Below are 15373 nucleotides of genomic sequence, written 5' to 3'. Positions count from 1 at the left end.
CTCTTCCTTGGAAGCGGGAATTCCTAGTCGCCCAACTTCCTCCAACTTTGCGCAGTGGCAATATCGTAGCCCATGAGGTATAACCGAGGCGTGATTATTGCTAATTGAAAACTTTTCCCAATACCCCGCCATGATGACTTGAAATATAGTCAGCATTGGCAATTTTTGTTGGTCTCTCAGGAGACTTCATCCATGGTATGCAAATGACAGAGTCTTAGCTCCTCCCAGTGTGGAGGAGAATCCTTGCTTCCCACAGCAACGTATTGATGGTTTATGCCTGGAGCAGAAGGAGAAAGTGAGCTGGTCTGGCTGTAATGGGCAAAAATGATGTCTTCCCTGAGCCCTTAGACTGTCGACACCTTGAAGCAGTGCGGGAGGGCCAGTGGTCAAATGGATCTCACCATAACTTAAATGAGCTCTTCCTTGGAAGCGGGAATTCCTAGTCGCCCAACTTCCTCCAACTTTGCGCAGTGGCAATATCGTAGCCCATGAGGTATAACCGAGGCGTGATTATTGCTAATTGAAAACTTTTCCCAATACCCCCCCCATGATGACTTGAAATATAGTCAGCATTGGCAATTTTTGTTGGTCTCTCAGGAGACTTCATCCATGGTATGCAAATGACAGAGTCTTAGCTCCTCCCAGTGTGGAGGAGAATCCTTGCTTCCCACAGCAACGTATTGATGGTTTATGCCTGGAGCAGAAGGAGAAAGTGAGCTGGTCTGGCTGTAATGGGCAAAAATGATGTCTTCCCTGAGCCCTTAGACTGTCGACACCTTGAAGCAGTGCGGGAGGGCCAGTGGTCAAATGGATCTCACCATAACTTAAATGAGCTCTTCCTTGGAAGCGGGAATTCCTAGTCGCCCAACTTCCTCCAACTTTGCGCAGTGGCAATATCGTAGCCCGTGAGGTATAACCGAGGCGTGATTATTGCTAATTGAAAACTTTTCCCAATACCCCGCCATGATGACTTGAAATATAGTCAGCATTGGCAATTTTTGTTGGTCTCTCAGGAGACTTCATCCATGGTATGCAAATGACAGAGTCTTAGCTCCTCCCAGTGTGGAGGAGAATCCTTGCTTCCCACAGCAACGTATTGATGGTTTATGCCTGGAGCAGAAGGAGAAAGTGAGCTGGTCTGGCTGTAATGGGCAAAAATGATGTCTTCCCTGAGCCCTTAGACTGTCGACACCTTGAAGCAGTGCGGGAGGGCCAGTGGTCAAATGGATCTCACCATAACTTAAATGAGCTCTTCCTTGGAAGCGGGAATTCCTAGTCACCCAACTTCCTCCAACTTTGCGCAGTGGCAATATCGTAGCCCATGAGGTATAAACGAGGCGTGATTATTGCTAATTGAAAACTTTTCCCAATACCCCGCCATGATGACTTGAAATATAGTCAGCATTGGCAATTTTTGTTGGTCTCTCAGGAGACTTCATCCATGGTATGCAAATGACAGAGTCTTAGCTCCTCCCAGTGTGGAGGAGAATCCTTGCTTCCCACAGCAACGTATTGATGGTTTATGCCTGGAGCAGAAGGAGAAAGTGAGCTGGTCTGGCTGTAATGGGCAAAAATGATGTCTTCCCTGAGCCCTTAGACTGTCGACACCTTGAAGCAGTGCGGGAGGGCCAGTGGTCAAATGGATCTCACCATAACTTAAATGAGCTCTTCCTTGGAAGCGGGAATTCCTAGTCGCCCAACTTCCTCCAACTTTGCGCAGTGGCAATATCGTAGCCCATGAGGTATAACCGAGGCGTGATTATTGCTAATTGAAAACTTTTCCCAATACCCCGCCATGATGACTTGAAATATAGTCAGCATTGGCAATTTTTGTTGGTCTCTCAGGAGACTTCATCCATGGTATGCAAATGACAGAGTCTTAGCTCCTCCCAGTGTGGAGGAGAATCCTTGCTTCCCACAGCAACGTATTGATGGTTTATGCCTGGAGCAGAAGGAGAAAGTGAGCTGGTCTGGCTGTAATGGGCAAAAATGATGTCTTCCCTGAGCCCTTAGACTGTCGACACCTTGAAGCAGTGCAGGAGGGCCAGTGGTCAAATGGATCTCACCATAACTTAAATGAGCTCTTCCTTGGAAGCGGGAATTCCTAGTCGCCCAACTTCCTCCAACTTTGCGCAGTGGCAATATCGTAGCCCATGAGGTATAACCGAGGCATGATTATTGCTAATTGAAAACTTTTCCCAATACCCCGCCATGATGACTTGAAATATAGTCAGCATTGGCAATTTTTGTTGGTCTCTCAGGAGACTTCATCCATGGTATGCAAATGACAGAGTCTTAGCTCCTCCCAGTGTGGAGGAGAATCCTTGCTTCCCACAGCAACGTATTGATGGTTTATGCCTGGAGCAGAAGGAGAAAGTGAGCTGGTCTGGCTGTAATGGGCAAAAATGATGTCTTCCCTGAGCCCTTAGACTGTCGACACCTTGAAGCAGTGCGGGAGGGCCAGTGGTCAAATGGATCTCACCATAACTTAAATGAGCTCTTCCTTGGAAGCGGGAATTCCTAGTGGCCCAACTTCCTCCAACTTTGCGCAGTGGCAATATCGTAGCCCATGAGGTATAACCGAGGCGTGATTATTGCTAATTGAAAACTTTTCCCAATACCCCGCCATGATGACTTGAAATATAGTCAGCATTGGCAATTTTTGTTGGTCTCTCAGGAGACTTCATCCATGGTATGCAAATGACAGAGTCTTAGCTCCTCCCAGTGTGGAGGAGAATCCTTGCTTCCCACAGCAACGTATTGATGGTTTATGCCTGGAGCAGAAGGAGAAAGTGAGCTGGTCTGGCTGTAATGGGCAAAAATGATGTCTTCCCTGAGCCCTTAGACTGTCGACACCTTGAAGCAGTGCGGGAGGGCCAGTGGTCAAATGGATCTCACCATAACTTAAATGAGCTCTTCCTTGGAAGCGGGAATTCCTAGTCGCCCAACTTCCTCCAACTTTGCGCAGTGGCAATATCGTAGCCCATGAGGTATAACCGAGGCGTGATTATTGCTAATTGAAAACTTTTCCCAATACCCCGCCATGATGACTTGAAATATAGTCAGCATTGGCAATTTTTGTTGGTCTCTCAGGAGACTTCATCCATGGTATGCAAATGACAGAGTCTTAGCTCCTCCCAGTGTGGAGGAGAATCCTTGCTTCCCACAGCAACGTATTGATGGTTTATGCCTGGAGCAGAAGGAGAAAGTGAGCTGGTCTGGCTGTAATGGGCAAAAATGATGTCTTCCCTGAGCCCTTAGACTGTCGACACCTTGAAGCAGTGCGGGAGGGCCAGTGGTCAAATGGATCTCACCATAACTTAAATGAGCTCTTCCTTGGAAGCGGGAATTCCTAGTCGCCCAACTTCCTCCAACTTTGCGCAGTGGCAATATCGTAGCCCGTGAGGTATAACCGAGGCGTGATTATTGCTAATTGAAAACTTTTCCCAATACCCCGCCATGATGACTTGAAATATAGTCAGCATTGGCAATTTTTGTTGGTCTCTCAGGAGACTTCATCCATGGTATGCAAATGACAGAGTCTTAGCTCCTCCCAGTGTGGAGGAGAATCCTTGCTTCCCACAGCAACGTATTGATGGTTTATGCCTGGAGCAGAAGGAGAAAGTGAGCTGGTCTGGCTGTAATGGGCAAAAATGATGTCTTCCCTGAGCCCTTAGACTGTCGACACCTTGAAGCAGTGCGGGAGGGCCAGTGGTCAAATGGATCTCACCATAACTTAAATGAGCTCTTCCTTGGAAGCGGGAATTCCTAGTCACCCAACTTCCTCCAACTTTGCGCAGTGGCAATATCGTAGCCCATGAGGTATAAACGAGGCGTGATTATTGCTAATTGAAAACTTTTCCCAATACCCCGCCATGATGACTTGAAATATAGTCAGCATTGGCAATTTTTGTTGGTCTCTCAGGAGACTTCATCCATGGTATGCAAATGACAGAGTCTTAGCTCCTCCCAGTGTGGAGGAGAATCCTTGCTTCCCACAGCAACGTATTGATGGTTTATGCCTGGAGCAGAAGGAGAAAGTGAGCTGGTCTGGCTGTAATGGGCAAAAATGATGTCTTCCCTGAGCCCTTAGACTGTCGACACCTTGAAGCAGTGCGGGAGGGCCAGTGGTCAAATGGATCTCACCATAACTTAAATGAGCTCTTCCTTGGAAGCGGGATTTCCTAGTCGCCCAACTTCCTCCAACTTTGCGCAGTGGCAATATCGTAGCCCATGAGGTATAACCGAGGCGTGATTATTGCTAATTGAAAACTTTTCCCAATACCCCGCCATGATGACTTGAAATATAGTCAGCATTGGCAATTTTTGTTGGTCTCTCAGGAGACTTCATCCATGGTATGCAAATGACAGAGTCTTAGCTCCTCCCAGTGTAGAGGAGAATCCTTGCTTCCCACAGCAACGTATTGATGGTTTATGCCTGGAGCAGAAGGAGAAAGTGAGCTGGTCTGGCTGTAATGGGCAAAAATGATGTCTTCCCTGAGCCCTTAGACTGTCGACACCTTGAAGCAGTGCGGGAGGGCCAGTGGTCAAATGGATCTCACCATAACTTAAATGAGCTCTTCCTTGGAAGCGGGAATTCCTAGTCGCCCAACTTCCTCCAACTTTGCGCAGTGGCAATATCGTAGCCCATGAGGTATAACCGAGGCGTGATTATTGCTAATTGAAAACTTTTCCCAATACCCCGCCATGATGACTTGAAATATAGTCAGCATTGGCAATTTTTGTTGGTCTCTCAGGAGACTTCATCCATGGTATGCAAATGACAGAGTCTTAGCTCCTCCCAGTGTGGAGGAGAATCCTTGCTTCCCACAGCAACGTATTGATGGTTTATGCCTGGAGCAGAAGGAGAAAGTGAGCTGGTCTGGCTGTAATGGGCAAAAATGATGTCTTCCCTGAGCCCTTAGACTGTCGACACCTTGAAGCAGTGCGGGAGGGCCAGTGGTCAAATGGATCTCACCATAACTTAAATGAGCTCTTCCTTGGAAGCGGGAATTCCTAGTCGCCCAACTTCCTCCAACTTTGCGCAGTGGCAATATCGTAGCCCATGAGGTATAACCGAGGCGTGATTATTGCTAATTGAAAACTTTTCCCAATACCCCGCCATGATGACTTGAAATATAGTCAGCATTGGCAATTTTTGTTGGTCTCTCAGGAGACTTCATCCATGGTATGCAAATGACAGAGTCTTAGCTCCTCCCAGTGTGGAGGAGAATCCTTGCTTCCCACAGCAACGTATTGATGGTTTATGCCTGGAGCAGAAGGAGAAAGTGAGCTGGTCTGGCTGTAATGGGCAAAAATGATGTCTTCCCTGAGCCCTTAGACTGTCGACACCTTGAAGCAGTGCGGGAGGGCCAGTGGTCAAATGGATCTCACCATAACTTAAATGAGCTCTTCCTTGGAAGCGGGAATTCCTAGTCGCCCAACTTCCTCCAACTTTGCGCAGTGGCAATATCGTAGCCCATGAGGTATAACCGAGGCGTGATTATTGCTAATTGAAAACTTTTCCCAATACCCCGCCATGATGACTTGAAATATAGTCAGCATTGGCAATTTTTGTTGGTCTCTCAGGAGACTTCATCCATGGTATGCAAATGACAGAGTCTTAGCTCCTCCCAGTGTGGAGGAGAATCCTTGCTTCCCACAGCAACGTATTGATGGTTTATGCCTGGAGCAGAAGGAGAAAGTGAGCTGGTCTGGCTGTAATGGGCAAAAATGATGTCTTCCCTGAGCCCTTAGACTGTCGACACCTTGAAGCAGTGCGGGAGGGCCAGTGGTCAAATGGATCTCACCATAACTTAAATGAGCTCTTCCTTGGAAGCGGGAATTCCTAGTCGCCCAACTTCCTCCAACTTTGCGCAGTGGCAATATCGTAGCCCGTGAGGTATAACCGAGGCGTGATTATTGCTAATTGAAAACTTTTCCCAATACCCCGCCATGATGACTTGAAATATAGTCAGCATTGGCAATTTTTGTTGGTCTCTCAGGAGACTTCATCCATGGTATGCAAATGACAGAGTCTTAGCTCCTCCCAGTGTGGAGGAGAATCCTTGCTTCCCACAGCAACGTATTGATGGTTTATGCCTGGAGCAGAAGGAGAAAGTGAGCTGGTCTGGCTGTAATGGGCAAAAATGATGTCTTCCCTGAGCCCTTAGACTGTCGACACCTTGAAGCAGTGCGGGAGGGCCAGTGGTCAAATGGATCTCACCATAACTTAAATGAGCTCTTCCTTGGAAGCGGGAATTCCTAGTCACCCAACTTCCTCCAACTTTGCGCAGTGGCAATATCGTAGCCCATGAGGTATAAACGAGGCGTGATTATTGCTAATTGAAAACTTTTCCCAATACCCCGCCATGATGACTTGAAATATAGTCAGCATTGGCAATTTTTGTTGGTCTCTCAGGAGACTTCATCCATGGTATGCAAATGACAGAGTCTTAGCTCCTCCCAGTGTGGAGGAGAATCCTTGCTTCCCACAGCAACGTATTGATGGTTTATGCCTGGAGCAGAAGGAGAAAGTGAGCTGGTCTGGCTGTAATGGGCAAAAATGATGTCTTCCCTGAGCCCTTAGACTGTCGACACCTTGAAGCAGTGCGGGAGGGCCAGTGGTCAAATGGATCTCACCATAACTTAAATGAGCTCTTCCTTGGAAGCGGGAATTCCTAGTCGCCCAACTTCCTCCAACTTTGCGCAGTGGCAATATCGTAGCCCATGAGGTATAACCGAGGCGTGATTATTGCTAATTGAAAACTTTTCCCAATACCCCGCCATGATGACTTGAAATATAGTCAGCATTGGCAATTTTTGTTGGTCTCTCAGGAGACTTCATCCATGGTATGCAAATGACAGAGTCTTAGCTCCTCCCAGTGTGGAGGAGAATCCTTGCTTCCCACAGCAACGTATTGATGGTTTATGCCTGGAGCAGAAGGAGAAAGTGAGCTGGTCTGGCTGTAATGGGCAAAAATGATGTCTTCCCTGAGCCCTTAGACTGTCGACACCTTGAAGCAGTGCAGGAGGGCCAGTGGTCAAATGGATCTCACCATAACTTAAATGAGCTCTTCCTTGGAAGCGGGAATTCCTAGTCGCCCAACTTCCTCCAACTTTGCGCAGTGGCAATATCGTAGCCCATGAGGTATAACCGAGGCGTGATTATTGCTAATTGAAAACTTTTCCCAATACCCCGCCATGATGACTTGAAATATAGTCAGCATTGGCAATTTTTGTTGGTCTCTCAGGAGACTTCATCCATGGTATGCAAATGACAGAGTCTTAGCTCCTCCCAGTGTGGAGGAGAATCCTTGCTTCCCACAGCAACGTATTGATGGTTTATGCCTGGAGCAGAAGGAGAAAGTGAGCTGGTCTGGCTGTAATGGGCAAAAATGATGTCTTCCCTGAGCCCTTAGACTGTCGACACCTTGAAGCAGTGCGGGAGGGCCAGTGGTCAAATGGATCTCACCATAACTTAAATGAGCTCTTCCTTGGAAGCGGGAATTCCTAGTGGCCCAACTTCCTCCAACTTTGCGCAGTGGCAATATCGTAGCCCATGAGGTATAACCGAGGCGTGATTATTGCTAATTGAAAACTTTTCCCAATACCCCGCCATGATGACTTGAAATATAGTCAGCATTGGCAATTTTTGTTGGTCTCTCAGGAGACTTCATCCATGGTATGCAAATGACAGAGTCTTAGCTCCTCCCAGTGTGGAGGAGAATCCTTGCTTCCCACAGCAACGTATTGATGGTTTATGCCTGGAGCAGAAGGAGAAAGTGAGCTGGTCTGGCTGTAATGGGCAAAAATGATGTCTTCCCTGAGCCCTTAGACTGTCGACACCTTGAAGCAGTGCGGGAGGGCCAGTGGTCAAATGGATCTCACCATAACTTAAATGAGCTCTTCCTTGGAAGCGGGAATTCCTTGTCGCCCAACTTCCTCCAACTTTGCGCAGTGGCAATATCGTAGCCCATGAGGTATAACCGAGGCGTGATTATTGCTAATTGAAAACTTTTCCCAATACCCCGCCATGATGACTTGAAATATAGTCAGCATTGGCAATTTTTGTTGGTCTCTCAGGAGACTTCATCCATGGTATGCAAATGACAGAGTCTTAGCTCCTCCCAGTGTGGAGGAGAATCCTTGCTTCCCACAGCAACGTATTGATGGTTTATGCCTGGAGCAGAAGGAGAAAGTGAGCTGGTCTGGCTGTAATGGGCAAAAATGATGTCTTCCCTGAGCCCTTAGACTGTCGACACCTTGAAGCAGTGCGGGAGGGCCAGTGGTCAAATGGATCTCACCATAACTTAAATGAGCTCTTCCTTGGAAGCGGGAATTCCTAGTCGCCCAACTTCCTCCAACTTTGCGCAGTGGCAATATCGTAGCCCATGAGGTATAACCGAGGCGTGATTATTGCTAATTGAAAACTTTTCCCAATACCCCGCCATGATGACTTGAAATATAGTCAGCATTGGCAATTTTTGTTGGTCTCTCAGGAGACTTCATCCATGGTATGCAAATGACAGAGTCTTAGCTCCTCCCAGTGTGGAGGAGAATCCTTGCTTCCCACAGCAACGTATTGATGGTTTATGCCTGGAGCAGAAGGAGAAAGTGAGCTGGTCTGGCTGTAATGGGCAAAAATGATGTCTTCCCTGAGCCCTTAGACTGTCGACACCTTGAAGCAGTGCGGGAGGGCCAGTGGTCAAATGGATCTCACCATAACTTAAATGAGCTCTTCCTTGGAAGCGGGAATTCCTAGTCACCCAACTTCCTCCAACTTTGCGCAGTGGCAATATCGTAGCCCATGAGGTATAAACGAGGCGTGATTATTGCTAATTGAAAACTTTTCCCAATACCCCGCCATGATGACTTGAAATATAGTCAGCATTGGCAATTTTTGTTGGTCTCTCAGGAGACTTCATCCATGGTATGCAAATGACAGAGTCTTAGCTCCTCCCAGTGTGGAGGAGAATCCTTGCTTCCCACAGCAACGTATTGATGGTTTATGCCTGGAGCAGAAGGAGAAAGTGAGCTGGTCTGGCTGTAATGGGCAAAAATGATGTCTTCCCTGAGCCCTTAGACTGTCGACACCTTGAAGCAGTGCAGGAGGGCCAGTGGTCAAATGGATCTCACCATAACTTAAATGAGCTCTTCCTTGGAAGCGGGAATTCCTAGTCGCCCAACTTCCTCCAACTTTGCGCAGTGGCAATATCGTAGCCCATGAGGTATAACCGAGGCGTGATTATTGCTAATTGAAAACTTTTCCCAATACCCCGCCATGATGACTTGAAATATAGTCAGCATTGGCAATTTTTGTTGGTCTCTCAGGAGACTTCATCCATGGTATGCAAATGACAGAGTCTTAGCTCCTCCCAGTGTGGAGGAGAATCCTTGCTTCCCACAGCAACGTATTGATGGTTTATGCCTGGAGCAGAAGGAGAAAGTGAGCTGGTCTGGCTGTAATGGGCAAAAATGATGTCTTCCCTGAGCCCTTAGACTGTCGACACCTTGAAGCAGTGCGGGAGGGCCAGTGGTCAAATGGATCTCACCATAACTTAAATGAGCTCTTCCTTGGAAGCGGGAATTCCTAGTGGCCCAACTTCCTCCAACTTTGCGCAGTGGCAATATCGTAGCCCATGAGGTATAACCGAGGCGTGATTATTGCTAATTGAAAACTTTTCCCAATACCCCGCCATGATGACTTGAAATATAGTCAGCATTGGCAATTTTTGTTGGTCTCTCAGGAGACTTCATCCATGGTATGCAAATGACAGAGTCTTAGCTCCTCCCAGTGTGGAGGAGAATCCTTGCTTCCCACAGCAACGTATTGATGGTTTATGCCTGGAGCAGAAGGAGAAAGTGAGCTGGTCTGGCTGTAATGGGCAAAAATGATGTCTTCCCTGAGCCCTTAGACTGTCGACACCTTGAAGCAGTGCGGGAGGGCCAGTGGTCAAATGGATCTCACCATAACTTAAATGAGCTCTTCCTTGGAAGCGGGAATTCCTTGTCGCCCAACTTCCTCCAACTTTGCGCAGTGGCAATATCGTAGCCCATGAGGTATAACCGAGGCGTGATTATTGCTAATTGAAAACTTTTCCCAATACCCCGCCATGATGACTTGAAATATAGTCAGCATTGGCAATTTTTGTTGGTCTCTCAGGAGACTTCATCCATGGTATGCAAATGACAGAGTCTTAGCTCCTCCCAGTGTGGAGGAGAATCCTTGCTTCCCACAGCAACGTATTGATGGTTTATGCCTGGAGCAGAAGGAGAAAGTGAGCTGGTCTGGCTGTAATGGGCAAAAATGATGTCTTCCCTGAGCCCTTAGACTGTCGACACCTTGAAGCAGTGCGGGAGGGCCAGTGGTCAAATGGATCTCACCATAACTTAAATGAGCTCTTCCTTGGAAGCGGGAATTCCTAGTCGCCCAACTTCCTCCAACTTTGCGCAGTGGCAATATCGTAGCCCATGAGGTATAACCGAGGCGTGATTATTGCTAATTGAAAACTTTTCCCAATACCCCGCCATGATGACTTGAAATATAGTCAGCATTGGCAATTTTTGTTGGTCTCTCAGGAGACTTCATCCATGGTATGCAAATGACAGAGTCTTAGCTCCTCCCAGTGTGGAGGAGAATCCTTGCTTCCCACAGCAACGTATTGATGGTTTATGCCTGGAGCAGAAGGAGAAAGTGAGCTGGTCTGGCTGTAATGGGCAAAAATGATGTCTTCCCTGAGCCCTTAGACTGTCGACACCTTGAAGCAGTGCGGGAGGGCCAGTGGTCAAATGGATCTCACCATAACTTAAATGAGCTCTTCCTTGGAAGCGGGAATTCCTAGTCGCCCAACTTCCTCCAACTTTGCGCAGTGGCAATATCGTAGCCCATGAGGTATAACCGAGGCGTGATTATTGCTAATTGAAAACTTTTCCCAATACCCCGCCATGATGACTTGAAATATAGTCAGCATTGGCAATTTTTGTTGGTCTCTCAGGAGACTTCATCCATGGTATGCAAATGACAGAGTCTTAGCTCCTCCCAGTGTGGAGGAGAATCCTTGCTTCCCACAGCAACGTATTGATGGTTTATGCCTGGAGCAGAAGGAGAAAGTGAGCTGGTCTGGCTGTAATGGGCAAAAATGATGTCTTCCCTGAGCCCTTAGACTGTCGACACCTTGAAGCAGTGCGGGAGGGCCAGTGGTCAAATGGATCTCACCATAACTTAAATGAGCTCTTCCTTGGAAGCGGGAATTCCTAGTCGCCCAACTTCCTCCAACTTTGCGCAGTGGCAATATCGTAGCCCATGAGGTATAACCGAGGCGTGATTATTGCTAATTGAAAACTTTTCCCAATACTCCTCCATGATGACTTGAAATATAATCAGCATTGGCAATTTTTGTTGGTCTCTCAGGAGACTTCATCCATGGTATGAAAATGACAGAGTCTTAGCTCCTCCCAGTGTGGAGGAGAATCCTTGCTTCCCACAGCAACGTATTGATGGTTTATGCCTGGAGCAGAAGGAGAAAGTGAGCTGGTCTGGCTGTAATGGGCAAAAATGATGTCTTCCCTGAGCCCTTAGACTGTCGACACCTTGAAGCAGTGCGGGAGGGCCAGTGGTCAAATGGATCTCACCATAACTTAAATGAGCTCTTCCTTGGAAGCGGGAATTCCTAGTCGCCCAACTTCCTCCAACTTTGCGCAGTGGCAATATCGTAGCCCATGAGGTATAACCGAGGCGTGATTATTGCTAATTGAAAACTTTTCCCAATACCCCGCCATGATGACTTGAAATATAGTCAGCATTGGCAATTTTTGTTGGTCTCTCAGGAGACTTCATCCATGGTATGCAAATGACAGAGTCTTAGCTCCTCCCAGTGTGGAGGAGAATCCTTGCTTCCCTCAGCAACGTATTGATGGTTTATGCCTGGAGCAGAAGGAGAAAGTGAGCTGGTCTGGCTGTAATGGGCAAAAATGATGTCTTCCCTGAGCCCTTAGACTGTCGACACCTTGAAGCAGTGCGGGAGGGCCAGTGGTCAAATGGATCTCACCATAACTTAAATGAGCTCTTCCTTGGAAGCGGGAATTCCTAGTCGCCCAACTTCCTCCAACTTTGCGCAGTGGCAATATCGTAGCCCATGAGGTATAACCGAGGCGTGATTATTGCTAATTGAAAACTTTTCCCAATACCCCGCCATGATGACTTGAAATATAGTCAGCATTGGCAATTTTTGTTGGTCTCTCAGGAGACTTCATCCATGGTATGCAAATGACAGAGTCTTAGCTCCTCCCAGTGTGGAGGAGAATCCTTGCTTCCCACAGCAACGTATTGATGGTTTATGCCTGGAGCAGAAGGAGAAAGTGAGCTGGTCTGGCTGTAATGGGCAAAAATGATGTCTTCCCTGAGCCCTTAGACTGTCGACACCTTGAAGTAGTGCGGGAGGGCCAGTGGTCAAATGGATCTCACCATAACTTAAATGAGCTCTTCCTTGGAAGCGGGAATTCCTAGTCGCCCAACTTCCTCCAACTTTGCGCAGTGGCAATATCGTAGCCCATGAGGTATAACCGAGGCGTGATTATTGCTAATTGAAAACTTTTCCCAATACCCCGCCATGATGACTTGAAATATAGTCAGCATTGGCAATTTTTGTTGGTCTCTCAGGAGACTTCATCCATGGTATGCAAATGACAGAGTCTTAGCTCCTCCCAGTGTGGAGGAGAATCCTTGCTTCCCACAGCAACGTATTGATGGTTTATGCCTGGAGCAGAAGGAGAAAGTGAGCTGGTCTGGCTGTAATGGGCAAAAATGATGTCTTCCCTGAGCCCTTAGACTGTCGACACCTTGAAGCAGTGCGGGAGGGCCAGTGGTCAAATGGATCTCACCATAACTTAAATGAGCTCTTCCTTGGAAGCGGGAATTCCTAGTCGCCCAACTTCCTCCAACTTTGCGCAGTGGCAATATCGTAGCCCATGAGGTATAACCGAGGCGTGATTATTGCTAATTGAAAACTTTTCCCAATACCCCGCCATGATGACTTGAAATATAGTCAGCATTGGCAATTTTTGTTGGTCTCTCAGGAGACTTCATCCATGGTATGCAAATGACAGAGTCTTAGCTCCTCCCAGTGTGGAGGAGAATCCTTGCTTCCCACAGCAACGTATTGATGGTTTATGCCTGGAGCAGAAGGAGAAAGTGAGCTGGTCTGGCTGTAACGGGCAAAAATGATGTCTTCCCTGAGCCCTTAGACTGTCGACACCTTGAAGCAGTGCGGGAGGGCCAGTGGTCAAATGGATCTCACCATAACTTAAATGAGCTCTTCCTTGGAAGCGGGAATTCCTAGTCGCCCAACTTCCTCCAACTTTGCGCAGTGGCAATATCGTAGCCCATGAGGTATAACCGAGGCGTGATTATTGCTAATTGAAAACTTTTCCCAATACCCCGCCATGATGACTTGAAATATAGTCAGCATTGGCAATTTTTGTTGGTCTCTCAGGAGACTTCATCCATGGTATGCAAATGACAGAGTCTTAGCTCCTCCCAGTGTGGAGGAGAATCCTTGCTTCCCACAGCAACGTATTGATGGTTTATGCCTGGAGCAGAAGGAGAAAGTGAGCTGGTCTGGCTGTAATGGGCAAAAATGATGTCTTCCCTGAGCCCTTAGACTGTCGACACCTTGAAGCAGTGCGGGAGGGCCAGTGGTCAAATGGATCTCACCATAACTTAAATGAGCTCTTCCTTGGAAGCGGGAATTCCTAGTCGCCCAACTTCCTCCAACTTTGCGCAGTGGCAATATCGTAGCCCATGAGGTATAACCGAGGCGTGATTATTGCTAATTGAAAACTTTTCCCAATACCCCGCCATGATGACTTGAAATATAGTCAGCATTGGCAATTTTTGTTGGTCTCTCAGGAGACTTCATCCATGGTATGCAAATGACAGAGTCTTAGCTCCTCCCAGTGTGGAGGAGAATCCTTGCTTCCCACAGCAACGTATTGATGGTTTATGCCTGGAGCAGAAGGAGAAAGTGAGCTGGTCTGGCTGTAATGGGCAAAAATGATGTCTTCCCTGAGCCCTTAGACTGTCGACACCTTGAAGCAGTGCGGGAGGGCCAGTGGTCAAATGGATCTCACCATAACTTAAATGAGCTCTTCCTTGGAAGAGGGAATTCCTAGTCGCCCAACTTCCTCCAACTTTGCGCAGTGGCAATATCGTAGCCCATGAGGTATAACCGAGGCGTGATTATTGCTAATTGAAAACTTTTCCCAATACCCCGCCATGATGACTTGAAATATAGTCAGCATTGGCAATTTTTGTTGGTCTCTCAGGAGACTTCATCCATGGTATGCAAATGACAGAGTCTTAGCTCCTCCCAGTGTGGAGGAGAATCCTTGCTTCCCACAGCAACGTATTGATGGTTTATGCCTGGAGCAGAAGGAGAAAGTGAGCTGGTCTGGCTGTAATGGGCAAAAATGATGTCTTCCCTGAGCCCTTAGACTGTCGACACCTTGAAGCAGTGCGGGAGGGCCAGTGGTCAAATGGATCTCACCATAACTTAAATGAGCTCTTCCTTGGAAGCGGGAATTCCTAGTCGCCCAACTTCCTCCAACTTTGCGCAGTGGCAATATCGTAGCCCATGAGGTATAACCGAGGCGTGATTATTGCTAATTGAAAACTTTTCCCAATACCCCGCCATGATGACTTGAAATATAGTCAGCATTGGCAATTTTTGTTGGTCTCTCAGGAGACTTCATCCATGGTATGCAAATGACAGAGTCTTAGCTCCTCCCAGTGTGGAGGAGAATCCTTGCTTCCCACAGCAACGTATTGATGGTTTATGCCTGGAGCAGAAGGAGAAAGTGAGCTGGTCTGGCTGTAATGGGCAAAAATGATGTCTTCCCTGAGCCCTTAGACTGTCGACACCTTGAAGCAGTGCGGGAGGGCCAGTGGTCAAATGGATCTCACCATAACTTAAATGAGCTCTTCCTTGGAAGCGGGAATTCCTAGTCGCCCAACTTCCTCCAACTTTGCGCAGTGGCAGTATCGTAGCCCATGAGGTATAACCGAGGCGTGATTATTGCTAATTGAAAACTTTTCCCAATACCCCGCCATGATGACTTGAAATATAGTCAGCATTGGCAATTTTTGTTGGTCTCTCAGGAGACTTCATCCATGGTATGCAAATGACAGAGTCTTAGCTCCTCCCAGTGTGGAGGAGAATCCTTGCTTCCCACAGCAACGTATTGATGGTTTATGCCTGGAGCAGAAGGAGAAAGTGAGCTGGTCTGGCTGTAATGGGCAAAAATGATGTCTTCCCTGAGCCCTTAGACTGTCGACACCTTGAAGCAGTGCGGGAGGGCCAGTGGTCAAATGGAT

The 15373-nt window shown here is 47.5% G+C and overlaps 37 non-coding genes across 37 annotated transcripts; all 37 read left to right on the top strand.

Annotated features, from left to right (window-relative positions):
• The first annotated feature begins 43 nt into the window (after positions 1–43).
• On the top strand, positions 44–184 carry LOC138678109 (U4 spliceosomal RNA). The gene has a single exon (XR_011321486.1). It is a non-coding gene; the product is annotated as a U4 spliceosomal RNA (small nuclear RNA).
• Positions 185–459: 275 nt separating this feature from the next.
• Positions 460–601, top strand: LOC138677663 (U4 spliceosomal RNA). The gene has a single exon (XR_011321065.1). It is a non-coding gene; the product is annotated as a U4 spliceosomal RNA (small nuclear RNA).
• A 275-nt stretch (positions 602–876) lies between these two features.
• Positions 877–1017, top strand: LOC138677621 (U4 spliceosomal RNA). The gene has a single exon (XR_011321025.1). It is a non-coding gene; the product is annotated as a U4 spliceosomal RNA (small nuclear RNA).
• A 275-nt stretch (positions 1018–1292) lies between these two features.
• Positions 1293–1433, top strand: LOC138677686 (U4 spliceosomal RNA). Its single transcript, XR_011321085.1, has one exon. It is a non-coding gene; the product is annotated as a U4 spliceosomal RNA (small nuclear RNA).
• A 275-nt stretch (positions 1434–1708) lies between these two features.
• LOC138678108 (U4 spliceosomal RNA) lies at positions 1709–1849 on the top strand. The gene has a single exon (XR_011321485.1). It is a non-coding gene; the product is annotated as a U4 spliceosomal RNA (small nuclear RNA).
• Positions 1850–2124: 275 nt separating this feature from the next.
• Positions 2125–2265, top strand: LOC138677575 (U4 spliceosomal RNA). The gene has a single exon (XR_011320981.1). It is a non-coding gene; the product is annotated as a U4 spliceosomal RNA (small nuclear RNA).
• A 275-nt stretch (positions 2266–2540) lies between these two features.
• Positions 2541–2681, top strand: LOC138678107 (U4 spliceosomal RNA). Its single transcript, XR_011321484.1, has one exon. It is a non-coding gene; the product is annotated as a U4 spliceosomal RNA (small nuclear RNA).
• Positions 2682–2956: 275 nt separating this feature from the next.
• On the top strand, positions 2957–3097 carry LOC138678106 (U4 spliceosomal RNA). Its single transcript, XR_011321482.1, has one exon. It is a non-coding gene; the product is annotated as a U4 spliceosomal RNA (small nuclear RNA).
• A 275-nt stretch (positions 3098–3372) lies between these two features.
• On the top strand, positions 3373–3513 carry LOC138677609 (U4 spliceosomal RNA). Its single transcript, XR_011321014.1, has one exon. It is a non-coding gene; the product is annotated as a U4 spliceosomal RNA (small nuclear RNA).
• A 275-nt stretch (positions 3514–3788) lies between these two features.
• LOC138677684 (U4 spliceosomal RNA) lies at positions 3789–3929 on the top strand. The gene has a single exon (XR_011321084.1). It is a non-coding gene; the product is annotated as a U4 spliceosomal RNA (small nuclear RNA).
• Positions 3930–4204: 275 nt separating this feature from the next.
• LOC138678104 (U4 spliceosomal RNA) lies at positions 4205–4345 on the top strand. Its single transcript, XR_011321480.1, has one exon. It is a non-coding gene; the product is annotated as a U4 spliceosomal RNA (small nuclear RNA).
• Positions 4346–4620: 275 nt separating this feature from the next.
• LOC138678103 (U4 spliceosomal RNA) lies at positions 4621–4761 on the top strand. Its single transcript, XR_011321479.1, has one exon. It is a non-coding gene; the product is annotated as a U4 spliceosomal RNA (small nuclear RNA).
• Positions 4762–5036: 275 nt separating this feature from the next.
• On the top strand, positions 5037–5177 carry LOC138678101 (U4 spliceosomal RNA). Its single transcript, XR_011321478.1, has one exon. It is a non-coding gene; the product is annotated as a U4 spliceosomal RNA (small nuclear RNA).
• A 275-nt stretch (positions 5178–5452) lies between these two features.
• On the top strand, positions 5453–5593 carry LOC138678100 (U4 spliceosomal RNA). The gene has a single exon (XR_011321477.1). It is a non-coding gene; the product is annotated as a U4 spliceosomal RNA (small nuclear RNA).
• A 275-nt stretch (positions 5594–5868) lies between these two features.
• LOC138677598 (U4 spliceosomal RNA) lies at positions 5869–6009 on the top strand. Its single transcript, XR_011321003.1, has one exon. It is a non-coding gene; the product is annotated as a U4 spliceosomal RNA (small nuclear RNA).
• A 275-nt stretch (positions 6010–6284) lies between these two features.
• Positions 6285–6425, top strand: LOC138677683 (U4 spliceosomal RNA). Its single transcript, XR_011321083.1, has one exon. It is a non-coding gene; the product is annotated as a U4 spliceosomal RNA (small nuclear RNA).
• A 275-nt stretch (positions 6426–6700) lies between these two features.
• On the top strand, positions 6701–6841 carry LOC138678099 (U4 spliceosomal RNA). Its single transcript, XR_011321476.1, has one exon. It is a non-coding gene; the product is annotated as a U4 spliceosomal RNA (small nuclear RNA).
• A 275-nt stretch (positions 6842–7116) lies between these two features.
• Positions 7117–7257, top strand: LOC138678098 (U4 spliceosomal RNA). Its single transcript, XR_011321475.1, has one exon. It is a non-coding gene; the product is annotated as a U4 spliceosomal RNA (small nuclear RNA).
• A 275-nt stretch (positions 7258–7532) lies between these two features.
• LOC138678097 (U4 spliceosomal RNA) lies at positions 7533–7673 on the top strand. Its single transcript, XR_011321474.1, has one exon. It is a non-coding gene; the product is annotated as a U4 spliceosomal RNA (small nuclear RNA).
• Positions 7674–7948: 275 nt separating this feature from the next.
• On the top strand, positions 7949–8089 carry LOC138678096 (U4 spliceosomal RNA). The gene has a single exon (XR_011321473.1). It is a non-coding gene; the product is annotated as a U4 spliceosomal RNA (small nuclear RNA).
• Positions 8090–8364: 275 nt separating this feature from the next.
• Positions 8365–8505, top strand: LOC138678095 (U4 spliceosomal RNA). The gene has a single exon (XR_011321472.1). It is a non-coding gene; the product is annotated as a U4 spliceosomal RNA (small nuclear RNA).
• Positions 8506–8780: 275 nt separating this feature from the next.
• On the top strand, positions 8781–8921 carry LOC138677682 (U4 spliceosomal RNA). Its single transcript, XR_011321082.1, has one exon. It is a non-coding gene; the product is annotated as a U4 spliceosomal RNA (small nuclear RNA).
• Positions 8922–9196: 275 nt separating this feature from the next.
• On the top strand, positions 9197–9337 carry LOC138678094 (U4 spliceosomal RNA). The gene has a single exon (XR_011321471.1). It is a non-coding gene; the product is annotated as a U4 spliceosomal RNA (small nuclear RNA).
• A 275-nt stretch (positions 9338–9612) lies between these two features.
• Positions 9613–9753, top strand: LOC138678092 (U4 spliceosomal RNA). The gene has a single exon (XR_011321470.1). It is a non-coding gene; the product is annotated as a U4 spliceosomal RNA (small nuclear RNA).
• Positions 9754–10028: 275 nt separating this feature from the next.
• LOC138678091 (U4 spliceosomal RNA) lies at positions 10029–10169 on the top strand. The gene has a single exon (XR_011321469.1). It is a non-coding gene; the product is annotated as a U4 spliceosomal RNA (small nuclear RNA).
• Positions 10170–10444: 275 nt separating this feature from the next.
• On the top strand, positions 10445–10585 carry LOC138678090 (U4 spliceosomal RNA). The gene has a single exon (XR_011321468.1). It is a non-coding gene; the product is annotated as a U4 spliceosomal RNA (small nuclear RNA).
• A 275-nt stretch (positions 10586–10860) lies between these two features.
• On the top strand, positions 10861–11001 carry LOC138678089 (U4 spliceosomal RNA). Its single transcript, XR_011321467.1, has one exon. It is a non-coding gene; the product is annotated as a U4 spliceosomal RNA (small nuclear RNA).
• Positions 11002–11276: 275 nt separating this feature from the next.
• On the top strand, positions 11277–11417 carry LOC138677708 (U4 spliceosomal RNA). The gene has a single exon (XR_011321106.1). It is a non-coding gene; the product is annotated as a U4 spliceosomal RNA (small nuclear RNA).
• A 275-nt stretch (positions 11418–11692) lies between these two features.
• Positions 11693–11833, top strand: LOC138678088 (U4 spliceosomal RNA). Its single transcript, XR_011321466.1, has one exon. It is a non-coding gene; the product is annotated as a U4 spliceosomal RNA (small nuclear RNA).
• Positions 11834–12108: 275 nt separating this feature from the next.
• On the top strand, positions 12109–12249 carry LOC138678087 (U4 spliceosomal RNA). The gene has a single exon (XR_011321465.1). It is a non-coding gene; the product is annotated as a U4 spliceosomal RNA (small nuclear RNA).
• Positions 12250–12524: 275 nt separating this feature from the next.
• Positions 12525–12665, top strand: LOC138678085 (U4 spliceosomal RNA). Its single transcript, XR_011321464.1, has one exon. It is a non-coding gene; the product is annotated as a U4 spliceosomal RNA (small nuclear RNA).
• Positions 12666–12940: 275 nt separating this feature from the next.
• On the top strand, positions 12941–13081 carry LOC138678084 (U4 spliceosomal RNA). Its single transcript, XR_011321463.1, has one exon. It is a non-coding gene; the product is annotated as a U4 spliceosomal RNA (small nuclear RNA).
• A 275-nt stretch (positions 13082–13356) lies between these two features.
• LOC138678083 (U4 spliceosomal RNA) lies at positions 13357–13497 on the top strand. The gene has a single exon (XR_011321462.1). It is a non-coding gene; the product is annotated as a U4 spliceosomal RNA (small nuclear RNA).
• A 275-nt stretch (positions 13498–13772) lies between these two features.
• Positions 13773–13913, top strand: LOC138678082 (U4 spliceosomal RNA). Its single transcript, XR_011321461.1, has one exon. It is a non-coding gene; the product is annotated as a U4 spliceosomal RNA (small nuclear RNA).
• A 275-nt stretch (positions 13914–14188) lies between these two features.
• LOC138678080 (U4 spliceosomal RNA) lies at positions 14189–14329 on the top strand. The gene has a single exon (XR_011321460.1). It is a non-coding gene; the product is annotated as a U4 spliceosomal RNA (small nuclear RNA).
• A 275-nt stretch (positions 14330–14604) lies between these two features.
• On the top strand, positions 14605–14745 carry LOC138678079 (U4 spliceosomal RNA). The gene has a single exon (XR_011321459.1). It is a non-coding gene; the product is annotated as a U4 spliceosomal RNA (small nuclear RNA).
• Positions 14746–15020: 275 nt separating this feature from the next.
• On the top strand, positions 15021–15161 carry LOC138678161 (U4 spliceosomal RNA). The gene has a single exon (XR_011321534.1). It is a non-coding gene; the product is annotated as a U4 spliceosomal RNA (small nuclear RNA).
• The last annotated feature ends 212 nt before the right edge of the window (positions 15162–15373 follow it).

This window comes from Ranitomeya imitator, chromosome 4 (genome assembly GCF_032444005.1).
Source record: "Ranitomeya imitator isolate aRanImi1 chromosome 4, aRanImi1.pri, whole genome shotgun sequence".
NCBI classification, from domain to species: domain Eukaryota; kingdom Metazoa; phylum Chordata; class Amphibia; order Anura; family Dendrobatidae; genus Ranitomeya; species Ranitomeya imitator.
The sequence above is the reverse complement of the archived record's forward strand: the minus strand, read 5'-3'. Positions and strand labels throughout refer to the sequence as shown.